This window comes from Hemicordylus capensis, chromosome 1, assembly GCF_027244095.1.
Source record: "Hemicordylus capensis ecotype Gifberg chromosome 1, rHemCap1.1.pri, whole genome shotgun sequence".
Lineage (NCBI taxonomy): Eukaryota > Metazoa > Chordata > Lepidosauria > Squamata > Cordylidae > Hemicordylus > Hemicordylus capensis.
The window spans coordinates 297,826,373-297,841,443 of NC_069657.1; the positions used below are offsets into that span (position 1 = coordinate 297,826,373).

The 15,071-nt window shown below is 47.9% G+C and overlaps 1 protein-coding gene across 22 annotated transcripts in view; it reads right to left on the minus strand.

The window, feature by feature from the left end:
- The window catches only part of KHDRBS2 (KH RNA binding domain containing, signal transduction associated 2), a 655,851-nt gene that overhangs the window by 23,678 nt on the left and 617,102 nt on the right, over window positions 1-15,071 (minus strand). For 3 of the 22 annotated variants that reach the window (XR_008313982.1, XR_008313972.1, XR_008313971.1), the window contains one exon: window positions 8,302-8,484. The exons of the other annotated variants lie outside the window; for them this stretch is intronic. The gene's annotated coding sequence lies outside the window, so the exon portion shown is untranslated. The remainder of the gene's footprint in view (window positions 1-8,301; window positions 8,485-15,071) is intronic. 22 annotated transcript variants of the gene reach the window in all.

Below are 15,071 nucleotides of genomic sequence, written 5' to 3' on the forward strand. Positions count from 1 at the left end.
CCCATGTTCCCATTTGCCAAAAACACATGTGGGCATAACTCTCAATCATCTTTTATTATGATCCTGAATGTTTAAGTTCTTCCTCTGTCCACCATGCTACTTCTTTTATATTCATTATAAATTTATTTTTGTGATTTGGAATATAATTCTGCCAGCTTCTAGAAACTATTGTAGTGTTAGTCAAACTAATACTGCAACACTTCTACACACTTCAGACTTAAGAAAACTTAAGAAAACTTCTCACTTAAGAAAACACTTAAGGGATATTTAATTAAAAATGGTTAATATTACCCCTGCTAACTTGGCAAAGAGGCACCTTTTAACATGGTGATTCTCTTTATTTAGCAGGGGGAGAATAACTGGCCCTCTCCACCCCCAGCACAGCATTCCTCCAGTGACTGTTGCTGGTGTCTATCTTATGTTTCTCTTTAGATTGTGAGCCCTTTGGGGACAGGGTTCCATCCTTATTTATTTATTATTTCTCTGTGTAAACTGCCCTTAGCCATTTTTGGAAGGGTGGTATAGAAATCGAAATAGATAGATAGATAGATAGATAGATAGATAGATAGATAGATAGATAGATAGATAGATAGATGCAGGGCTTAATTTGAATCAGGACTATCTGGGGCTCAGCTCCAGAAAATGTGAGCTAAAACTGGGAAGACAGAAGCACCATCTATCAGATGTTGGTCTGCATGTGTGCACAGGGAAAGTGGGATCATACCCACTTGTGGACAGTGGCCTTGCCCAAATGCTCAAAATGCATTTGTAGAAGGTCTGATTATTAATAATGCCATCTGTATTGTATGTAGAAGTGCTCATTAGCAGAAGCCAGTCAGGAAGTGTGCTGGTCTTCGCTCCTTCTCAGCAACATGCATCATCACTGCATGAACCACTGAATATCAAGCATCAAATATCAAATATCGTAGGTGATACATGTGTAGGGCCTGGGAGGGTTCTGTGGGGAAAGCGGGCTTAGCCCACTCTCCCTGCAGACAAGCAGTCGTGTAGCCCTCGGTGGCCGGATCAACCGCCCTCATGACTACTGGCTCCATCATGGAGCCAGTGGGGGCTGCAGGGATCAGGGGCTGCTCGGCCCCTGGAAGTCCCAAGCTGCCCCGCGTGAGTGCATGGGGCATTCTGGGGGGACACCCGATACCAGGAGGCTGCTTGTAACCTCCCAGTTGTGGGGGGGGGTTCAACTTGTGTGTCACTGTGTGCTGCAGCGGCACATGAGCAGAAAAACAAAGTTAATGGAGCGCCCGCTCCATTAACCTCATTTAAGGGGAGGGTGTTTTAGGCAGGCTAGCCACCATGGGAGCACTAGGCTCTCCCAGGAGCCCGGTGGTTCCCACGATCACTGGAAATCCCACAGTGGGAATAGCCACTGGGAATCTCACTGATTGTGGGAATAGCCTCACTTAGTGCATATAAGGAGCCCCTGGTGGCACAGTGGTAAAACTGCCGCCCTGTAACCAGAAGGTTACAAGTTCGATCCTGACCAGGGGCTCAAGGTTGACTCAGCCTTCCATCCTTCTGAGGTCGGTAAAATGAGTACCCAGAATGTTGGGGGGCAATATGCTAAACCATTGTAAACCGCTTAGAGAGCTCCGGCTATAGAGTGGTATATAAATGTAAGTGCTACTGCTATTGCTATTGCTATTGCTATATAGTTCTTGCACTTCAGCATATACTACTATATAAGGCTGACTAATCCCTTTACATCTTATGATTTAATGTACATATTGAGGTTCTTATAAGGTTGGCTACAGTGCACGAGATGAGCAATGCTCAGTGATATTTGCTGAGCCCCACATAACAAAACTGATGCCAGGGATTTGATGATGCTAGGGCATGACAACATAACAAGGTGACAATTCATTTGCCCCAAATAACCATGAGCCCCTTCCAGTGTTCCATCTAAGGCATGCGCATGTGCACGCACTCACAAGTTTTTGGATGTCCACTCAGTTAGTTTTAGGTCCCGCTCAGGTTGAATCAGGAAAGCCCATTCTGAATGCAAGTGTGTGCACACTGCCTTGATCCTGCCACCCAGAACAAAACTCATTCTGCACATTGGCCTCTTCTCACGATCTCTGAGAAGGGCTCCAGAGCAGGCTGCAGGGAAGGTAGGTTATACTTACCTTCCCTGCAGATGATCCTGCTGGCATTGCTGGATGTGCCCCCTGTGCACCCAGATGATTCCCCATGCACCAAGGCAGTGGGGAGGGCTGGGGCCTGGGATGTGTCATCCTGGCCCTCGAAATACCGCTCTGCATTGTGTGAGTGTGTGGTGCATCATGGGGATCCCCTCTCCCCTCTCCTCCCTGGGCTTCCCACAGCCTGGTAGCTGAGGCTGCCAGACGATCAGGAAAATGAAGTTAAGGGAGTGCTCAAAGGTGGCTACTTAGGCGAGTTTGCCACCATGTTGCTGCTGGGATCGGCCCGATCTTGGCAGTTCCCATGCACATGCAAAACTGGGCTGGGCTCCCTTAGTCTGGTTTTGCACACATGTATGAATAGCCTCCATGTGTAACACTGCAACTACAACTGATGTCATGAGTGATCCATGTTTATTGCGCATTGTGGTTGGCTCACCTCCCTGGCTCACCTAGCCCTGCATTTCCATGACCTCCACATGCACGAGTTAATGCTGTCAACTGAAAATATGGATGTGGAACCCGGAGCACTGATGTACGTATTCTTACATGCATGCAATACACAACAATCTTTGGTGACTAACCACATGATAACTGATGCTAGGAATTTGATGCTGGAGTATGAAATAATGGCAACTTCCTTACTGCAATTCAGTTATCCCAAATAACCATGCATAACACCATAATTAATGCAATGCATGGACAGGGCCTTAAAACCTTGTTTACATATTATGCTTGCTTTACATTATATATTGGCAGATGATTTAACTGATATTATCTGTATTGTATGCAGAAGGGCTCCAATATGTTTCTAGTGATTTTTAAAAATTCTGTCATTGAGGATTTGCTCAACACAGACAATCAGGTATAGATGCAAGAATATTAAATAGTAAGGACATACTGGCTGACATCCTAATTAACAAATGAAGTGCTGCTGCTTTGTGAGATGTGCTGGTGTTGCAGGTGAGTTCCTAATGCAGCACTGGCGCTCATAGAGGTGTGTGTGTGTTTGAAAATGTCCCCTTTCCCTGAAGGTCCTCTGTGTCAGCAGAAAATCAGGCTATTCTCACGACTGTAGGAAAGTGGGCGAAGGGGGCCCAGCCTGCTTTCCTGTGGTTGTGGGAACTGCTGGGAGCTGTGCGGCTCCCAGCAGTTGGCTTGCTTAAGTCCCTCCCTTAAATGAGGTTAGCAGAGCAAGCACTTCGCTAACCCCATTTTGGCGATCGTGAGTCGCCACAGCATGGCTCCGTGCTGTTGCGGCTTGCGAGGAGACCTCCACCAGAAGGCTAAAACAAGCTTCCCAGTCTCAGGGGTCTCCCCAGGATGCCCCGCACGCTCGTGCAGAGAATCCTGGGACTTCCAGGGGCCAGGCAGCCTCCAATCCCCGCAGGCCCTACTGGCTCCATGACAGAGCCAGTAATTGGGTGAGCGGCCAATCCAGCCGCCCAGGGCTCTCATGTGCAGGTGGAATGGGCTTGGCCCACTCTCCCTGCCTAACCCCATCCGGCTCTCCACACTGCTTGTGTGGAGAGCCTCAATAGGTCCCTGAAAGCTGCATGGTTCTCAGGGGCAAATGTTCGGCACAGAACACTTCTGTGGGGAGAGGAGGTTATAGATTTTAGTTTTGTTGCACATGTGTCCATGCTGTGTCCACAGCACTGGCATATCTCACAAAGCACTGGACTTGGTTAGTCAGCCACAATGTAGCAGGGGGCCAGAATTTTATTTCATGAGCCCAATGGATACCACTGTATTGTTCTTTGGTCAGTGTTCAAGCCAGAAAACTCTCTTGACTCATCTAGCCAAGCATTCACATTACTGCTGTATGCATGAGTTACTATTGCCCATCGAGAATAACACTTGAATGAGATTATTTCTCTGTTATATAAAGAGACTTGTGAAGTCTTACTTGGCTAGTGTGAAAGAGAGAAGTATCACCAGTAACAGGGATGTGTGCATGGAACCAGGCGGGGGTAGTTCAACGGTGGGTTATTTCCCCCCACCTTTAAGGGTTGGGGAGGGTGCACTTACCCCTCCCGCCACATTTCCCCCACCAACACTCCATTTTGCTAAAGCCCCTTGGGGCGGCAGCATACCTCCCTGCTGCCCTGTTGCCATGTTTCCTGGAAGTAACTGGAAGTATCAGATGTGCCTGCATGCACTGGGCACGGGCACGTGCATGTTGCAGGCACACATGCATGGTGGGTGCATGCGTGCAATGTGTGCGTGCCTGATACTTCCAGTTACTTCCGGGAGACGCGGCAACGGGGTGGCAGGGAGGCACACTGCTGCCCCAAGAGGCTATAGCAAAACGGAGTGCTGGTGGGGGAAATGCGGCAGGAGCGATAAGTGCACCCTCGCCATCCTTAAAGATACACCCCCACCATCAAACCGGCAGAACCACCCACCATTCGAACCAGTTTGGAGGTGCATAAAGGGCCTCCGAACCAGTTCCATGCACATCCCTAACCTGTAAACGAATGGAAACAGAAGTCCTGGACAACTTAACGTTTCCCTACCAAGCCAACACATATGATAAAGATTCTATTATTATTTTTTGGAGGTCCACAGTTGAGTCCTTTCCAATATGTACCTCAGTTGGACATGGCTCGCTGAGTGTGACTAATAAGGAATTTTACATTAATAAGGGTTAAGATAACAGCCCTACCCTGTAATTTCCCCTGGATTCTTGAACTAGGACATTAAATACTTCCTTTTATCCCATTGAATGGGCATTACTTAAATCTAGAAAGCAGGACTAGCAACTTCTTCCAAACCTACTGTTTTCTTTCGTTAAGTGTTATATTCTGTTTAGGTGCATTCAGTGGTCAGAATGTGGAATTATTATTATGCATTTAAACACAGGGATTTGTTGCACAACTATAAATTGTAAACCACTCTTTGATATATTGAATCAGCTCTCTTGTTATAAAAGATTAGGTTTCAGACCTTACAAAGGCTATTTCAGATGTTCTGCAGAAGCAATGAGGAGGAGAGGAAGCACATGTTACCTGCATTTCCTCTCCCTATGCTTCCCAGATATGTGTGTGTGAGAGGGAGGGAGGGAGGGATGTTCCTTTCGATGTACCTGAGCCTGGCCAAACTGACAAGATTTTTTTTTTAAGTATATAACCTTTGAGGAAACAATAATGCCTCTCCATTAACTTGCAATTGACATGCATAATAGTTAATAGGTGTGTTCACACAACCAGTGTTCCCTCTAAGGTGTGTGCATATGTGCATGCTCACAAATTTTTAAATGCCCACTCAGTAAATTTTAGATCCTGCTCTGGTTGAATTAGGAAGGCCCAACTCTGAATGCATGTGCATACACACTGCCTTGATACTGCCACCTAGAACAAAACTCATTCTGCACATAGATGAAAAATATATAGAGAGAACACTGCATACAACCCTCAACATCAGGGTAGGAGGCCTTGTACCCTGGTTTGCATGGTTGTGTGAACTCACCAAATCCCTCCAGCCCAGGTTGCTCAAAGCGGGGTAGCCCAGCTTTTGTACCATGCTCTTAACCAAGGTAGGAGATGAGTGCTTGCTATTCTGATCATGTGGATCCATTTACTTTTTCTAGCAGCCACCAGGAAGTAACAAACCTGGAAACAATAGTGAGCTGTGGCTAGAGTGGCAGTCATCATGGATGTGCCACTCTGCAAAGCAGACTCTATGATACAGTAAACACAGCCACTTCAGCAAGGCTGGGTCTGCCTGTTGCTCCTTCATGGCCAGTCATAGGGCAGCTGCTTATGTAATGCAGCTTTCCACTCTACAGGCAGTGCAATGCATACTGGGAAGGCCTGCTAGGCCTTTGGAGGACTTTGCATGCTTCCAGCTCCCGATTTCAGCAATGGATGCTGGGCCTGGCTTACTCTTGTGTTTCCTGGGTTTGCTGACCCTAACAGAGGTTCTGATTGTGTGTCGCTACCCTACCCTCAGTTCTTTAATCCTCCAACCTACCCTCAGATGGTTGAGAGAAAGGCCTTAGTGGGGCTATTCTCACGAGGAGCAAAAATCGGGCTAGGAGAGCCTAGTCTGATTTTTGCTGTTCATGTAAACCACTGGGCTCGCAGGCAGGACCAGTGGTTTACAAGCGGCTAGCCTGCTTTTGTAGCCCTCCTCTAAGAGTGCTCTGCAAACCCTGGCTTCCTGATCATGAGTAGCCGTGGCTCGGCTCCACGCCACGGCTACTCATGAGTAGACCCCCTGAGGGGAGGCAAAAAGCCGCCTCCCAGCTCCAAGGGTCTCCCCAGTATGCCCTGTGCGCTTGTGCAGGGCATACTCGAGCTTCCGGGGGCCGCATGGCCCCCAAGCTTCCCAGCCCCCGCTAGCTCCGTCACGGAGCCGGAAATCATGTTGGTGGCTGATCCAGCCACCTAGGGCTCCTGCTCTGATCGTGAGTGGGGAGAATGGGCTTAGCTCGCTCTACCCACTCTGCTGCGGAAACCAGGTCTCACTGATCTTGAGACCCGGCTCAGTGTCTCATGGAGACTGGCCCTCCATTACTATCCTACAATGATTGCTAAATGGAGCGGGTAAACAGGACTGCACTGGTTAGCCACGCTCCCCATGTTGAATTACTCCTCAGCCATGTTTCCAGGACCTCCCCCATTTTCAACACGATTAGTGAGACATGGTTCCTAGCCATGAGCGGGAAGAGTGGGCTAAGCCCGCTCTCCCTGCTCACGAGCGGGCAGGGAGCCCTGGGCGGCCGAATCGGCCGCCCACACGATGGCCGGCCCCAAGACGGAGCCAGCGGGGGCTGGGGAGCTCAGGGGCCGCACAGCCTTCGGAAGCCCCAGTATGCCCTGCATGAGCACGCAGGGCATACTGGGGAGACCCCCGAGCTGGGAGGCTGCTTTTAAGCCTCCCGGCCATGGGTCTACTCGCAAGTAGCCGTGGCATGGAGCCGCGCCGTGGCTACTCACTAGCAGATAGCCTAGGTTTGTGGAGCGCTCGCTCCGCAAACCCGGGCTAAGGGGTGGGCTACAGGAGCGGGTTAGCCGCTCCAGAACCACCGGGCTCGGCTGCGAGCCCAGTGGTTCTTACGATCACAAAAATCGGGCTAGGATTTCCCTAGCCTGATTTTTGTGATCGTAAGAATAGCCCCAGGGTTTCTTTTACTTCCCCCCAAGACAATTCTTTGCCAAGTCTTTGGTGTGCCACCATGCACCCAGATGATCTTCGCTGCTCCATGCAGCACAGATTGTTCGAGTCTGGGGCTTGTTTTCCTGGCCTCCGGATATCCCTCAATGCAGCACATCATGAGCATGGTGCATTGGGGAAATCCCCCAGGAGTCACACGCTCAAGGCAAGCAGTCTGAGCACACACACAACCCTGGCGCCGGGGTTAGCTTGTGGTCTTAACCTCGGCTATAGGCCAGGGTACAAAGTAGTTAGGTGGGTGGGCAGCGCCGGGATCCACGTGGATCTCAGTGCTGCACACAAGCAGCCTAACCCAGGCTGGGCTGCCCTAGCTTGGGTTAGGCTGCTTGAGAGAACAGTCTTAGGGTTCAACTGGCCTGAATCAGCCCAAAGTAGCCTTTGCTTGTTAGGACTCAACAAAATTGTTCATTCTTGTGTTTATTTCTTTACTTCAGACATTCTACTATGGTGATATTTTTAATAGCATAGCAACTGCCAAGCAGAATTTAAAAAGCAACCAATTTAAAACATTACTGGCATATGCTCTCTATGTTTTATCAAGGACCATCATTGCTTCATTTGAATGAGAATGTCCTTGACTATATCTGGTAGCTAGTGTAGGTGTACTGAAGAATGAGCTTGCATGGAAAGCTTATCAAAAGGAAAAGAAAAGAAACCTTAATTGGTTTAGACTGGTGACAAGGCAAGTCCATTTGACAGGCTAAGAAAAACTAATAGCAAGCTACAGAATCAATACATAATAGAGAATAAAAATATACAATTAGCAAACATTTTTATAGTTTTTCCTCAGATGAGAACTCAAAAGAAAATGCAAATTCCAGAATCCATATTTAATTTTTTTTTATTCGAATACAATCCTAAACACATTTACTTGGAAGTCAATTGTACTGGAAGTAATGGGGATTGACTGAAAGGCCAGTGTGGTCACACTTCTATTGTTAGATCACAATCTACAGCTTACCAATGCTAGAGATTCATGAAGAGTCTGAGGACTGATTCCCACGTGCATATATCACTTTATATTTCATCACTTGCTGACTCTTTTATACGTGCAGCAAGATGAGCTGGGAGTGAGGTGAGACAGAGGTGGTAGAAATGGCCTCTTCAATTTCAGGTGTGTGGAGGGGTGTCCTTTTTGAATGCTCTATTAAAAAATAACCCTTCTATTAGAAAACTAGTGCAGTCAATAGGCTGACTGAGAACTCCCCCACCCCCAGAAATGTTAGGGTATTTTTTGGGAGGACAATTGGTAACATGGTTTTTTTAGTTGTATATTTCACCTGCAGTTTGGAGTGTGACAGTCTCAGGATTCACCACTTCATACAGCTACATGGATAGGGCAGGTCTCTCATGTGTGACTTCCCTCCTTTGAAAAGTATTGTGTTTGAAATTAAATAGAAGTGGTCTCTGTGGTGTTTATTCTGTGGTGACATGCAGTCATCAAATAATGAATATGCCTGTTTGATAATGAATATAGGGTTGTATCCAGAGTTGGGTGAAAAAGGAAGCTTGTTCAAAGGAATTTCACTGCCCTTCTTACCTAATTTTCAGAAATGACCTCCTTCCTCTGGAACCCCTCCCCAATTTCCAGAGGACCTACTAACATTTTGGGGGGCACAGGGGTTGCTGTGGGAAGGAGAGGCAGGGAAGGTCCTTTGAGCAAGCTTCCCTCCACCTCCCTTACTCTGGATACAACCCATAGAAATCAAGAGGACATACTTCCAAATTGCAATTGTCTACAATTGTTAGGTTGTCTAAAATGGTTTGGATACTGTGTAGAAATTTGAAATGTAAAGCAGTGTAGCCAAAACATTAACTGTCCTGAAAATAAATCATCTTTGAGCTAATATATTCAGAGTGAGAAGGACCCCAGGTCAGGGTAATGCATTTCTCAGTGAGTCTAAGCTCCAAAATAAAAGTCTGGGGCTCACAGCCATGGATTTAAAACCTCATCATTGCTTCAAGGTTCCTTTTTAATAAGAACCCTGGGAAGATAAGACTGGTGTTAAACTTGCATGGGCTGGAGGGCCACATCTCCCACTCAGTAGATGTTTGGGTGGCGGCAACATAATTTTTCACTACACATGTCAGTTTAACAATGCTACTTCAACATCCTGCATACCTGTAAGCTCTACCTCTCTTGGACACCAAATGGAAAATGTTACTTTAAGATAGCTTCAGAAGTAGATAACTTGGAAGTGTTTGGACAGAAATTTGGGGCTCTTCAGCCACACAGTTTTGCTTCCGGGTTTAGGACCTTCTCAAAGCACAATTTGCTTACTGTGAGTTGACCAGAACCAGTAGAACTACACGTTCTACTGTGAGTTGACAGCTTGATTCAACTTTGATTGATAATAGATTGCAGTGTTGCTTATGCTACCAGCTGCACCTAGGTTTTGTATCTTGTTTCTGGCAAGAGGATTCAGCAGGCAAGACTCGGACACAAACAATAAGGCTCTCCACATGAGCAGTGTGGAGAGCCTTAGAGGGTTCTCTGGGGAGAACAGGCTTGGCCCTGGGTGGCCACACGATTACTGGCTCTGTCAGGGAGCTGGTTGGGGCTGCAGAGATCGGGAGCCACCTGGAAGTCCCAGAATGGGGATGGGAAGTCCCATCCTGGGGAGCCCCCCGATGCCAGGAGGCTTGTTGTAGCCTCGTGGTTGGGGATCTCCTCGTGAGTTGCCACAGTGCGGAGCTGCACCATGGTGACTCATGATCAGGGGGATGGGGTTAGCGGAGCATTAGCTCTGCTAATCTCGTTTAAGGGGAGGGGGAATTAGGAGGGCTAGCAGTTGGGGGTCATACAGCTCCCGGTGCCGCACACAAACGCTCGAAAACAGGCTGGGCTCCCATAGCCCACCTTTGAGCGGTCGTGAGAATAGCCTCAAGGAGGCTCTTCTCACGGTCAGTGAGAAGAGCCATGAGGAGGTTTTCGAGGAGAGTGGGCTAAGCCTGCTCTCCCCACAGATGATCAATCAGTCTGCTCCAGGTGGCCGCAGCGGCTGCCCACACGACTGCCGGCTCCATCACGGAGTTGGCAGGGGCTGTGGGATTTGGGGGCCACAAGGGCATGAGCACACAGGGCATGCTGGAGAGACCCCCAAGCCGGGACGCTGCTTTTCAGCCTCCTAGTCGGGGGTCTCCTTGTGAGCTGCTGCAAGTAGCCTCCTGGGCTCGTGGGGTCTCTCCAGCGAGCGTGTGGGGCATCCTGGAATTTCCTGGGGCTGTGCGGCCCCCAATCCCCACAGCCCCCGGTAGCTCCATGACAGAGCCAGCAGTTGTGTGGGGCCCGATCCGGCCGCCCAGGGTTCTGCGGCAATCATCTGCAGGGAGGTCGGGCTATGCCTGCTCGCCCCACAGACCTAATTTTGGCGAGTCTCACTGATCGTAAGACTCGCCTATCTTTCTTATGCTTTTTGTCTCAGTTCTCTCTGCCTCCTTCCCTTCCATTATCCCCTCTCTTCTGTCCTTGCTCTCCCCTCTTTCTACCAAGGCCCTCTAGGAATAAAATTCTGAATAACAAACTGGGAAAAGATTACAGCTATATGGATACAAACTAGGTAAAACAGTCAGTTTTTTAAAAGCCTCTGACTTACTGGGGCTATTCTCACGATCAGGCAAAATTGGGCTAGGGGAGCCTAGCCTGATTTTGCCTGATTGTGTAAACCACCGGGCTCACAGGCGAGCCCGGTGATTTACGAGCGGCTAGCCCACTTTAGTAGCCCTGGAGCGAGCGCTGGAGCGAGCCCTGGAGCGAGCGCTCCACAAACATGGGCTGCCAGGTTGTGAGTAAATGCAGCGCGGCTCTGCACCACAGCTACTCACAAGTAGACCCCGGGGGGAGCCAAGAAGCCGCCTCCCGGCTCTGGGGGTCTCCCCAGTATGCCCAGCGTGCTTGCGTAGGGCATACTGGAGCTTCCGGGGGCCACGTGGCCCCTGAGCTCCCCAGCCCCCGCCGGCTCCATCACGGAGCAGGCAATCATATGGGTGGCCGATCTGGTCGCCCAGGGCTCCCTCCCCACACACTCTCAGGAACTGGGTCTCACTGATCTTGAGAACTGGCTCACTCTGTTAATCAGAGTATTCACACGCGAAGCCGAACCCAGGCTAGGGCAGCCCAGCCTAGGTTAGGCTGTGCATGTGAAGCGCTGGAATTGAACCTGATCCTGGCATTGCCCCCACACCAAGCCCAAGTTTTTTTAACCTGGTGTTTAGCTGAGATTAAGCAATTTCCACCAGGTTGAACAGCCCCCCCCTCAACCCACCGCCATTTCCGGCAGTGAGCTGGGGGGGGGGGGTAGGAGCGGCCGTGCTGAGTGTGGTGGCTGCCTTTATGAGAGCAGCCACTGTGCTCATGCCCTTGAGCACCCTGGGATGTGGGAGGGGGAAGTCATCCTACTCCCAGCAGCTCCCTTTGCCACACTGCCACTCATGTGAGCATGCAGTGCAGCAGAGGGGAGGATGGTGGCTGCTTGTCTGCTGGGGAAGGCAGGCGAGCTTCTGCCTTCCCCTCAGCCCACCTGCCCTCTCTAGCAAGGACGTATGCATAATCTCAATGTCTGTTAAAATTCTCTGTTGGAATTTAGCAGTCTAATATGTAATTATACACAAACGTGTAACTAAGCCCTTATGGCAACTTTTTGTAGAGGTGGCAGGGATGGCAGTGGAGGGGGGAATTTGATGCTTGCCGTTTTCCCACTCCAAAGCATCCTCCTCCTCCAAACTCCTTTTCCCATCCTGGGGTTCCAAACAGATGTTTGCAAGAGTAAACACATGTCCAGACTCCAAAATCCCAGTGTGGTGGAAACAGCAAGGAGGGTCTGAGTGGGGAAATGGTCAATTTAAAATAGGTCGAGGGTGTCCTCCAACTTTTCTGCACTCAAAATTGGGCTGAATTTCATCCTGTCTTGTAGTCTTACAGTGTTTCCACCTGGTCTAAAAGACAAAGGATCCCGCCTTTACTCCTAATCCAGTGGCCTTGACTTCCCCTTGGATACAGGGAACCAAGACCATGCAACGTTTACAAATGTATCATGTCATCACTTGCTCTCTTCTCAAGAACTGTTGACTGCTCTTCCTACTTTTCACAGGAAACCTGACTTGAAATCCAACCCAAGGAAATCCCATATCTTCCTGAATCATGGCTGGATGGCAGAAGGAAGCCAACAACCCATAGTTCATTATCGGAAACCAACCCAAAATGTCAGTGCTGCTAATACAGTGGCCAAACAATCTCTATTGTATTGGGCAGTTCTCTGTTTTGAGGTGCTGCCCAGTCTTTGTCCAGTGGGCAGGCTTTTCCAGAGTTCTGGGGAGCTTTAGGGCATGTTTTTAAAAAGAAAAATAACCTCTCCTGTTCGCTGAATCCTTGCCATGCTGTAGCTCTGTTCAAACAGCTTCCCTCCTTGCCCCGCCCCCAGCTTTCCAGCACTGTCCAATGAAAAGCTGGAGGGGAGATTCCACTTCCAAAGTGCTAGGGAGCTCACATGATGCTGGCTGCTGCTTCCAACCTCCTGTGCCGATAGCTGCCTTACTTTATGACTTCCCCCTTTCATCAACACAAAGCTATGGGCAGATTTCTCTCAATGGAGGTGGGTGGGTGCAGTGAGAACATGCAGCGGCAAAAGACAAGGCATAGCAAGTTGTCTCATCCCTTAAAGCTTTTCTCAGTTGTGCTACAACAGTTCAGGGCTTAGATCTTAGCAGGGAAATGAAAAACGAGGAGAACCTGGGCATTAAACTGAGGACTCCTTGTTTGATGTACAGGTGAAATCAGGCTTTTGCCCATTATATTCCTACTGGCTGACCACCAGACTATATTACTCATGAGTAGTCCTATTGAAATTAATGGGACCAGCTAGAATTTCATTTAATTTTTTATATCAATATGTATTTGCATCTATTCATATAAATTAACATGTGTAGATTTTATGCAAATTAGTGTCCTCTTTGTTTTTTGGTAATAAATGTGTACTATGTCCTGTTTTTCAACAATCTGCATGTGGCCATCCTAGCTGCTATACAATTTCTTTCCTGCTTTCAGGTATTGTACTATATGCCTACATGATAGAATTCAGTCTTCTTATGGTACCCTATTTGAATATTCAGAATTGTCAACAAAAGAACGCAACAATTGTCTGACAAGGCATATAAAGTAACTTGGCAACTCTGTTCTGGATAGGTAAGGTTTCAATGTCCAATCAACTTTTCACTCCATTTGATGCCTTAGAACATGAATGCCTACTGTACACATGCTTGCTTAGGTTTAAAACTGACCTATAAACCTGAGTTTTGATTTACAGATGGAAGAGTGAAAGCACAAAACTGTCTTCATGCTTTCTGACTCTTAATCATGATGTTTTCCTCATGACAAGATGAAATTTTAAAGGCTAAGGTGATGCAACTGTTCTCAGGAAGAAAGCCATTTTTCTGTGGCAGAAACAGTAAATTGATCCTTTTAACAAGATTTGCTTTAAAATATATATTTACCTTCAAAATAATCAGTTCAGATCTGAAATCTGAAGAGGGTTGCTTATTGAATTTTCATTCATATAAATAAGCCTTGTTCAGGAATTCATACTGAACTTGTGTAGATTTGGGGAGGAAGCTCCACCCCCTTTCTATGTATCTTTACCTGATTGCCTGAACAGCCCCACCACATGTGCTGCTGAACACATATATGTGAGCCATATCCGACCCCAGTGCAGCACCACTTCTGTTGTTGTTTGTTTGTTTGTTGTTGGTGTCTGCCTTAAGTTTCCTTTTAGATTGTGAGCCTTTTGGACACGGGACAATTTTATTTATTATTTAGTTCTCTAGGTAAACCACTTTGAAAACTTGTTGAAAAGTGGTATACAGTAATCCCTCGACCTACGAACTACTCGACATCCGATGTTTTCGAGTTACGAGCGACAAAAAAGACCGGAAGTAGTTGCCGGTTTAGATTCAGCTTACTCGACCTACGAATTTTTAGATGCGGTTTCCTCGACTTACGAATGTTTCCAGACTTCCGTGGTGCGCTCTTCGACTTACGAAAATTTCGACCTCCGAACGTGCGTTCGGAATGGATTAATTACGTAAGTCGAGGGACCACTGTATAAACACTGAACACCAGAACACTGAAGCTGACATAAATATGTTGAAACATCTGTTCTTTGCAATTCCCTCTTTTTATGTTTTGAATTTACACAATAAAAAAGGTCTGGAGAGAAGTATTGTAGCAGATCCATCATGTGTATTTAATCGCCATTATACCAGTTAATTCGGTATATAAAGATTCATAGTAGAAGCAGTATGCAATTGAAAACACAGCCTTTCATGTATGTAGATCGGGGATGGTGCTTCCTACCCCATCTACATTCAGCAACTTCTGAACAGGGTAATAGTCTTTTTGTCATTAAGAAACTGGGGAGCTATTCTGACGATCAGCAAAAATCGGGCTAGCCTCCGCTAGCCCGATTTTTGCTGATAGTCAGAACCACCAGCTGAGCCCGGTGGTTCTGGAGTGGCTAACCCGCTCTGGAACCCCTGGTAAAAAGCAGGTTTGTGGAGCGAGCATTCTGCAAACCTGCTTTTTACAATTGTGAGTAGCCGTGGCGTGCCTTCACGCTGTGCCTACTCACGAGTAGACCCCCAGCCGGGAGGCGAAAAGCCGCCTTCCAGCTCTGGGGGTCTCCCCAGTATGCCCTGTGCACTCACGCAGGGCAACTGGGGCTTGCAGGGGCCACGCGG